General features: G+C 43.3%; 1 pseudogene; it reads left to right on the forward strand.

The window, feature by feature from the left end:
* The first annotated feature begins 7,164 nt into the window (after positions 1-7,164).
* On the forward strand, positions 7,165-9,170 carry LOC129498241 (RNA-binding protein EWS-like; annotated as a pseudogene).
* Positions 9,171-9,541: the final 371 nt, after the last annotated feature.

A 9,541-nucleotide genomic window follows, 5' to 3' on the forward strand; every position in this document is an offset into this window, starting at 1 on the left:
AATATGTATATATATATGTATTTATTTATTTAGCCACTTGGATGAAATCACAGGAAGGTGCATAAGTCTTTGGGTCAGTCTTTTTTATAAAAATCACTTCTTTCACATTTCATCATAAAAACTATGTGCTTCCCACAATTAAAATATCTATTCCCATGTAGTAGGCAATACTCTGCGCTTGAAGATGCTCCTCTCCTCGGCTGGGGCTTGCTTCCGGGCTGGAAGCCTGCAGTGGAAATAGGAGCATAGTCAACTGTGTTCCATTTCCACTTTGTACCATTTCCCCACTTTGTACCTCTCTGCCTTTCACACTCTCATGCAGAGCAGTTTCTGACTCTTCCAGGTAGACCAGCAGGAAGGAACTACTTAAGTCAACTGCCTTGCTCTGACTTTAGAAGGTATTTAAGTGATCCCTTTCTCCATTGTGGAGCTCTCCCTCATTCTTTGGAGCCTGCTACACTGGGGATCTCTCATCACGTTCTTTTAAAGCCAGCCAGGTCTCTTCTCTGGCGGGTGTCCAACTCCACCTTCTCTGACCCCAGCCTGTTACCAGTGGAACACTGCCAGTGTCTCTCAGCTGAGGTCCTCTCACTCCTGCAGTTTTCTTATTTGACTGTGCTACACTGCTCTCTCACCCTTGTGGCCCCTATCCTGTCTGCAGGGCACTCCCAGGCATCATTCATCCTAATAAACTCCAGAAGTGAAGGTTTCCTCACCTCATTTTTCAGAACAACCAACCAGCCTTTAGAGTTGTCCAGCACGGCTTAGACAGTGGACGGACACATTCTCTATCCACGTCTCTGTTCCAGCTTGCACAGATCAAGCTCCATGGACAACAGCACTCTTAGATCTCTCCTAGGGTATTAGGAGTAAGACTCTTTGAAAATGAGTTTCTCCAAAGAACTCTCTCTCAGACTTTTCAGTTCCGAACTCTCTTCAGGAAGGTTTGGGGTCTTCAGGCTATAAAATCTGTTCCAGTTCTGCAGGTGGCAGCATCTCACTTTGGAACATGGGAGTATTCATCACCTATTGTTCTATTCCAGTCTGCTGGGGGTTTAACCAGTTGCTAGACATGGCCAATTCTATTTTTAACATCTTATTACTCAGACAAATATGTTGTATGAGCATGGATAAATCCTGAAAGAGAAACAGAGAAATGAAAACAGCGGTGCATGGTGGGAATACCTAAATTTTAAGACATTTTCTTCAATATTGTTTTCACAATAATATTTTTAAATTTTTGAGTTGGAATGGTAGCATTCGTATATGTGTAATTTTTCGTCACGCATTTCTTATTTTGACTCAATAAATAATGGGGAGAACAATGATGACTACAACATGTATCCTATCCTGGAGGAATTCACAAACTATGTAAGTATATTGCAATGTAATAGGTAATAGCATTACTACAGTAGTGTGTGTGTGTGTGTGTGTGTGTGTGTGTGTGTGTAGAGACAAAGAGTCTGATAGAGGCATAGAAGACAAGGTGCCAAGAAGCTTAGAAAGGCAGACATTACTTCCAGCTATGGGCGGTATCAAAGAGGAACTGAATAATACGTCCTGAGGGATGAATAGAATTTAATTTTTCTTGGGCAACCCGGGTGGCTCAGCGGTTTAACACCACCTTCATCTTTGTGTATGGTGCAAGAGAGTGGTCTAGTTTCATTCTTCTGCATGTGGATGTCCAATTTTCCCAGCACCATTTATTGAAGAGACTGTCTTTCTTCCAGTGGATCGTCTTTCCTCCTTTATCGAATATTAGTTGACCATAAAGTTCAGGGTCCACTTCTGGGTTCTCTATTCTGTTCCATTGATCTATGTGTCTGTTTTTGTGCCAGTACCATACTGTCTTGATGTGAGACAAGATTCCATCAAAATCCTAGAGGAGAACACAGGCAACACCCTTTTTGAACTCAGCCACAGTAACTTCTTGCAAGATACATCCATGAAGGCAAAAGAAACAAAAGCAAAAATGAACTATCGGGACTTCATCAAGATAAGAAGCTTTTGCACAGCAAAGGATACAGTCAACAAAACTCAAAGACAGCCTACAGAATGGGAGAAGATATTTGCAAATAACATATCAGATAAAGGGCTAGTTGCCAAAATCTATAAAGAACTTATTAAACTCAACAGCAAAGAAACAAACAATCCAATCATGAAATGGGCAAAGAACATGAAGAGAAATCTCACAGAGGAAGACATAGACATGGCCAACATGCACATGAGAAAATGCTCCACATCACTTGCCATCAGGGAAATACAAATCAAAACCACAATGAGATACCACCTCACACCAGTGAGAATGGGGAAAATTAACAAGGCAGGAAACCACAAATGTTGGAGAGGATGCGGAGAAAAGGGAACCCTCTTACACTGTTGGTGGGAATGTGAACTGGTACAGCCACTCTGGAAAACTGTGTGGAGGTTCCTCAAAGAGTTAAAAATAGACCTGCCCTATGACCCAGCAATTGCACTGTTAGGGATTTACCCCAAAGATTCAGATGCAATGAAACACCGGGACACCTGCACCCTGATGTTTCTAGCAGCCATGTCCACAGTAGCCAAACTGTGGAAGGAGCCTCGGTGTCCATCGAAAGATGAATGGATAAAGAAGATGTGGTTTATGTATACAATGGAATATTACTCAGCCATTAGAAACGACAAATACCCACCATTTGCTTCAACGTGGATGGAACTGGAGGGTATTATGCTGAGTGAAGTAAGTCAATCGGAGAAGGACAAACAGTGTATGTTCTCATTCATTTGGGGAATATGAATAATAGTGAAAGGGAATATAAGGGAAGGGAGAAGAAATGTGTGGGAAATATCAGAAAGGGGGACAGAGCATAAAGACTCCTAACTCTGGGAAACGAACTAGGGGTGGTGGAGGGGGAGGAGGACGGGGGTGGGGGTGAATGGGTGACGGGCACTGAGGGGGACACTTGACGGGATGAGCACTGGGTGTTATTCTGTATGTTGGTAAACTGAAGACCTATAAAAATTAATTTATTAAAAAAAAAAAAGAAAATGAACCAAGACCAAACCAAAAACATGGGGTGTTATTTAGCTGTGGGGACACAGGGATGGGGGAGGAAGGGAGAGGCTGTTTCCCTGTATATCTGAGCTCCACTTATGGTCTCTTATATGTCCTTTAATTTTGCCTCCCTCCCTGTTCAATAAATTTCTCCCTTCTCTGGAAAAAAAAAAACAAAACAAAAACAACAACAACAACAACAAAAAAAACACCACCTCCAGCCCAGGGCCTGATACTGGAGGCCCAGGATCGAGTCCCATGGTGGGGTCCCTGCATGGAGCCTGCTTCTCCCTCTGCCTGTGTCTCTGCCTCTCTCTCTCTCTCTCTGTCTCTCATAAATAAATAAAATATTAAAAAAATATTTTAAAAAATTTAATTTTTCTAATTCTTAGAGAAAGGCATTCCAGGAAAAAATTGGAACAAGTCATGTTACTGGGAGGTGGTTGCAGAATTTCTCAGTTTTGTCTTCTCAAAGGAAAGAATTCAGTCAAGAGACCCAGAAGAATGGTAGAGTAGCAAAAGTTTTTCATTTAGCGAAGTGAAAGTACACTTCAGAGCCAGAGAAGCAGGCTGACCCAAGGATGGATAGCAGTGTGCTGAGTTTCTCACTATATTCTTTTATGGGGTTTTATTTGGTCTCCTCCCTCTCCCCCATCCATCTTGTTATTATCACTCCATCCTTGCATCTGTCTTGGTTTCCTCCCCTCCAAACTTTTGGGCAAGTTTGTGTTAGTCCTCTTCCCATGAGTGACTAAGTACAACTCATGGGTTGGGGGGCCAAACCTCAGTGCAAATGGCATTATAATGATGTTATAATAGCCTCAGGGTTAGTAGTGGACAGACAAGATCTTTTTTAAGAGCACATGCTTCAAAGTTGGGGAAGTCCCTGTAGCCTGTATCTTCTGCTTATCAGTCTGTGCTAAAAAGCAAAAGAGATTGACCTAATGGAGATGGGATAGTTTCTTGGATGGAGTCTGAATAGTGCCTAGCAATTGTCCATCTGTTATCCTCCATTCTCTCCTCCTGCTTATGTACATCTAACTGCCTACTCTACCAGGCATGATAGAAGAAAAGTGCTATGTAAAAGTAATTAGGAACAATTCAGTAGAGCTAGAGCTAGTATGGGTAAAGGGAACAAGTGGGAAAAACATATTGGGCCAGAATGGGGACAACTTCATGTTGATAACATTTTTTAATATCCTAGAAGCTTTTATGTATGTTATATGAAGAGGAATATTCACTATTTATGTAACTAACTAATCTATAAATCATTAATATCCACTTTACCTCATTCATACAATACATTAAAAATATATTAATTCAATAAGCTAGATTTCCTCAAACATAAACATTGTTGCACACTGAATACTTTTTTCCAAGTTTAGAGTATCAGATTCTTTTTTTTTTTTTTATGATAGTCACACACAGAGAGAGAGAGAGGCAGAGACACAGGCAGAGGGAGAAGCAGGCCCCATGCACCGGGAGCCCGACGTGGGATTCGATCCTGGGTCTCCAGGATCGCGCCCTGGGCCAAAGGCAGGCGCTAAACCGATGCGCCACCCAGAGATCCCATATCAGATTCTTTTAAATGTTTTTCAGAAGAAGACAAAATACACTCCATTGTGCAATTCTAAAACTGATTGATATAGAAGTTTCAAAAGGGTTAGACCTTAGGAAGTAAATTTGTTTCCTCATCATTTCTATCCTGATTCTAATTCTGATTCTCTTTATACTTCTGATTTCTTACCTCTTGAGTTTCTTCCTGGGGTTGCAATTATACTCACTAAGAAAATCAGGGTTAGCTTCTCAAATAAGCTGCTGATGGTCCATGATTTAGAACATGAGATTCAAATCCATTATCCATTTGAAGGTTTTATTTATTTTATTTTATTTTTAAAAAAGATTTTATCTATTTATTCATGAGAGAGAGAGACAGAGACAGAAACAGAGGTACAGGCAGAGAGAGAGGCAGAGATACAGGAAGAGAGAGAAGCAGGCTCCCCGCAAGGAGCCTGATGCAGGACTCAGTCCTGGACCCCAGGATCATGCCCTGTGCTAAAGGCAGACTTGCAACCGCTGAGCCACCCAGGCATCCCCGTTTGAGGGTTTTATAGTCACACATTATACATTACTTCAGAAACATTCCAAATTATTGATCAGTCCAGTAAGATATGCTTTGGTTTTTCTGTAACCTGATCTTTTGCTCAAAATAATCCTGATTCTGAATGCATCACCTTCATAGTTCGATATATGTCTAACTTTCAATGACAATTCTGGGAATCTTTTCCTCATCTTACTACCAAGAGAAGTCTGCCTTTCCAATTGCTTTGGGCTTTGTCTGGCTTAGGTGATTCTAAAATTATTTTGATCCATTGAAAATGCAAATTTTCTTTCTCATTGACTGTTAAGACTTAAAGAATTGACATCTTAACTGCAGACTAAGGAATTTGGATATTGATCTGTAGGGAACATGAACCAATGAAGAGGTCTACCTAAGAGAGTCACTTGAGATGTGCTCATGAAGATCAATCTAGCTACATGGGGGAGATGAAAAGGTAGGAATAGGGGAATCAGAGGCCAGTAGGGAGACTACTGTCTGGGTGAGCAGTAATTAAGACCAAAACTAGGGCAATGGCTATGGGAGCAGAAAGATTAGCAGAATTTAGCCACATTATCTGTTTCAAAAGCTCAAACGTGATTTACTCAAATCCCATCCAAGGAGACAAAGAGACCAGGCAGCAAGATAGCCTGCATTTCACTAGGATTAACAGTGCTTATCTGATAGTATTTTGATGGCTGCTGCTTTAGTGCTTCAGTGCTCATCAGAAGGGATGAACCAAGTTTCTCCTTCAGTTTGGGCTGCTATAACAAATTACCATAGATTGCATGGCTTGTAAACAACAGACATTTATTCCTCATAGTTCTGGAGGCTGGAAGTCTGAGATCAGAATACCAGGTTCTGATGAGGACTCTCTTCTGGATTTCAGAGTGGTGACTTCATTATGTCCACATATGCCAGGAAAGGGTTGCAGGAGTTCTCTGGGGTCCCTTTTATAAGGGCATTATTCCTATTCATGAGGGCAGAGCCTTATCTCATGAAGGCTCCATCTCCTAATATCATGACATAGGGTACTAGGATTTTGACATATCGATTTTGGGGGGACACACACATTAATTGCATAATATGAAGTTACCCACAAATGAAACAGAAAGTCTGTGAAGAAGCATTGAGCAAAGCAGGAAATGTTAGCATCACTCGTGTTGCAGTTAACATCCTAGAATGGCTCCAGTTACTGAAACATTTAGTATGCTGCTTAAACCTTATTATTTCTGCCCTAACTCCATAGGTACAGGATTATGATGTATCTATCACTATGGAATTTAGCATCCTGATTCCTCCACTACGCTCTTTAAAATGATATTCATTGTTTTTTTTCTCATTAAAAAAATTTACATTTTTATTTTAGAAAACGTAGAAAAGTATAATGAAGATAATAATGACCACTTTTAAACCTACCACACAGAAAATCTACTAATAAAATGTTGCCATTATTCCTTCCAGCCTTTAAAAAATAAGGTTAGAATTATGTGTATTCTATTTGGTACTATTTTCTTCCTATAACAATAAACCATGAGTGTTTCTGGCATCTTTAAATGTTTTTCTAAAACAGAGTTTAGCAAACTAATCCAACCTGCCACCTGTTTCTATAAATAAAGTTTCCTGTAACATAGCCACATCCCTTTGTTTATGTTCTATCTACGGCTGCTTTTGCACTGCGATGGCAAAATGGTGTAGCTGTGATGGAGCCAGTGTAACTTAAAAGGCTGAAAATATTTACTATCTGACCTTTTACAAAAAAGTTTGCCCACTTCTGTTTTAAAATATTATTTTTATTTTTAAAATATTTTATTTATTTATTCATGAGAGACACACAGAGAGGCAGAGACACAGGCAGAAGGAGAAGCAGGCTCCATGCAGGGAGCCTGATGTGGGACTCCATCCCTAGTCTCCAGGATCATGCCCTGGGCTGAAGGCGGTGCCAAACAGCTGAGCCACCCAGGCTGCCCTATTTTAAAAGATTACTTTAGGAGACCGACGTTGAGAGAACGAGAGGGAAGGAGAGAAAATGGAGTCTACGGATTATAATACCTACAGTCAAGCTGCAGCCCAGCAGGGCTACAGTACATACACCGCCCAACCAACTCAAAGATATGCACAGACCACCCAGGCGTATGGGCAGCAGAGTTATGGAACCTATGGACAGCCCACTGATGTCAGCTATACCCAGGCTCAGACCACTGCGACCTATGGGCAGACCGCCTATGCAACCTCTTATGGACAGCCTTCCGCTGGTTATACTACTCCAACTGCCCCCCAGGCATACGGTCAGCCTGTCCAGGGGTACGGCACTGGTGCTTATGATACCACCACTGCTATGGTCACTACCACCCAGGCCTCCTATGCAGCTCAGTCTGCATAATGGCACTCAACCTGCTTACCCAGCCTATGGGCAGAAGCCAGCAGCCACTGCACCTGCAAGACCACAGGATGGTAACAAACCCGCTGAAACTAGTCAACCTCAATCTAGCACAGGGGGTTACAACCAGCCCAGCCTAGGATATGGACAGAGTAACTACAGTTATCCCCAGGTACCTGGGAGCTGCCTCATGCAGACAGTCACAGAACCACCATCTTATCCTCCTACCAGCTACTCCTCTACACAGCCGACTAGTTATGATCAGAGCAGTTACTCTCAGCAGAACACCTATGGGCAGCCGAGCAGCTATGGACAGCAGACTAGCTATGGTCAACAAAGCAGCTATGGGCAGCAGCCGCCCACTAGTTATCCCCCCCAAACTGGATCCTACAGCCAGGCTCCAAGTCAATATAGCCAACAGAGCAGCAGCTACAGGCAGCAGAGTTCATTCCTACAGGACCACCCCAGTAGCATGGGTGTTTATGGGCAGGAGTCTGGAGGATTTTTCCGGACCAGGAGAGAACCGGAGCATGAGTGGCCCTGATAACCGGGGCAGGGGAAGAGGGGGATTAGATCATGGAGGAATGAGCAGAGATGGGCAGGGAGGAGGACGGGGTGGAATGGGCAGTGCTGGAGAGCGAGGTGGCTTCAATAAGCCTGGTGGACCCATGGATGAAGGACCAGATCTTGATCTAGGCCCACCTATAGATCCAGATGAAGACTCTGAAAACAGTGCAATTTATGTGCAAGGCTTAAATGACAATGTGACTCCAGATGATCTGGCTGACTTCTTTAAGCAGTGTGTAGTTGTTAAAATGAACAAGAGAACGGGACAACCCATGATCCATACCTATTTGGACAAGGAAACAGGAAAGCCCAAAGGTGATGTTATAGTATCCTATGAAGACCCACCAACTGCCAAGGCTGATGTGGAGTGGTTTGATGGGAAAGATTTTCAAGGAAACAAACTTAAGGTTTCTCTTGCTCGGAAGAAACCTCCAATGAACAGCATGCGGGGTGATATGCCTCCCCGTGAGGGCAGAGGGATGCCACCGCCACTCCGTGGAGGTCCAGGGGGCCCAGGAGGTCCTGGGGGCCCCATGGGTCGCATGGGAGGCCGTGGAGGAGACAGAGGTGGCTTTCCCCCAAGAGGACCCCGGGGTTCCCGAGGGAACCCATCTGGAGGAGGAAACGTCCAGCACCGAGCTGGGGACTGGCATTGCCCCAGTCCGGGGTGTGGAAACCAGAACTTCGCCTGGAGAACAGAATGCAACCAGTGTAAGGCCCCGAAGCCTGAAGGCTTCCTTCCACCACCCTTCCCGCTCCCGGGTGGTGACCGTGGCAGAGGCGGCCCTGGTGGCATGCGGGGAGGAAGAGGTGGCCTCATGGTGGTCCCGGTGGGATGTTCAGAGGTGGCCGCGGTGGAGACAGAGGGGGCTTCCGTGGTGGCCGGGGCATGGACCGAGGTGGCTTTGGCGGAGGAAGACGAGGCGGTCCTGGTGGGCCCCCTGGACCTTTGATGGAACAGATGGGAGGAAGAAGAGGCGGACGTGGAGGACCTGGAAAAATGGATAAAGGCGAGCACCGTCAGGAGCGCAGAGACCGGTCCTGCTAGACGCAGAGACCCCGCAGAGCTGCATTGACTACCAGATTTATTTTTTAAACCAGAAAATGTTTTAAATTTATAATTACATATTTATAATGCTGGCCACAACATTATGATTATTCTTTGTCTGTATTTTAGTATTTTTCACCATTTGTGAAGAAACATTAAAACAAGTTAAATGGTAGTGTGCCGTTTTTTTTTTTCCTTCTTTTAAAGATGTTTTTTTTTAACTAAAGACTAAACGATGAGAACCCCTTGTGAGCATGCTCAGTATCATTGTGGAGAACCAAGAGGGCATCTAACTGTAACAATGTTCATGGTTGTGATGTTTTTTTTTAAATAAAATTCCAAATGTTTATTTAAAAAAAGATTATTTTAATAACACTTAGAACTGCATCAAGTGGCTATGCCATTTGATAG

The sequence above is a fragment of the Nyctereutes procyonoides genome, unplaced genomic scaffold (genome assembly GCF_905146905.1).
Source record: "Nyctereutes procyonoides isolate TBG_1078 unplaced genomic scaffold, NYPRO_anot_genome, whole genome shotgun sequence".
Classification (NCBI taxonomy): domain Eukaryota; kingdom Metazoa; phylum Chordata; class Mammalia; order Carnivora; family Canidae; genus Nyctereutes; species Nyctereutes procyonoides.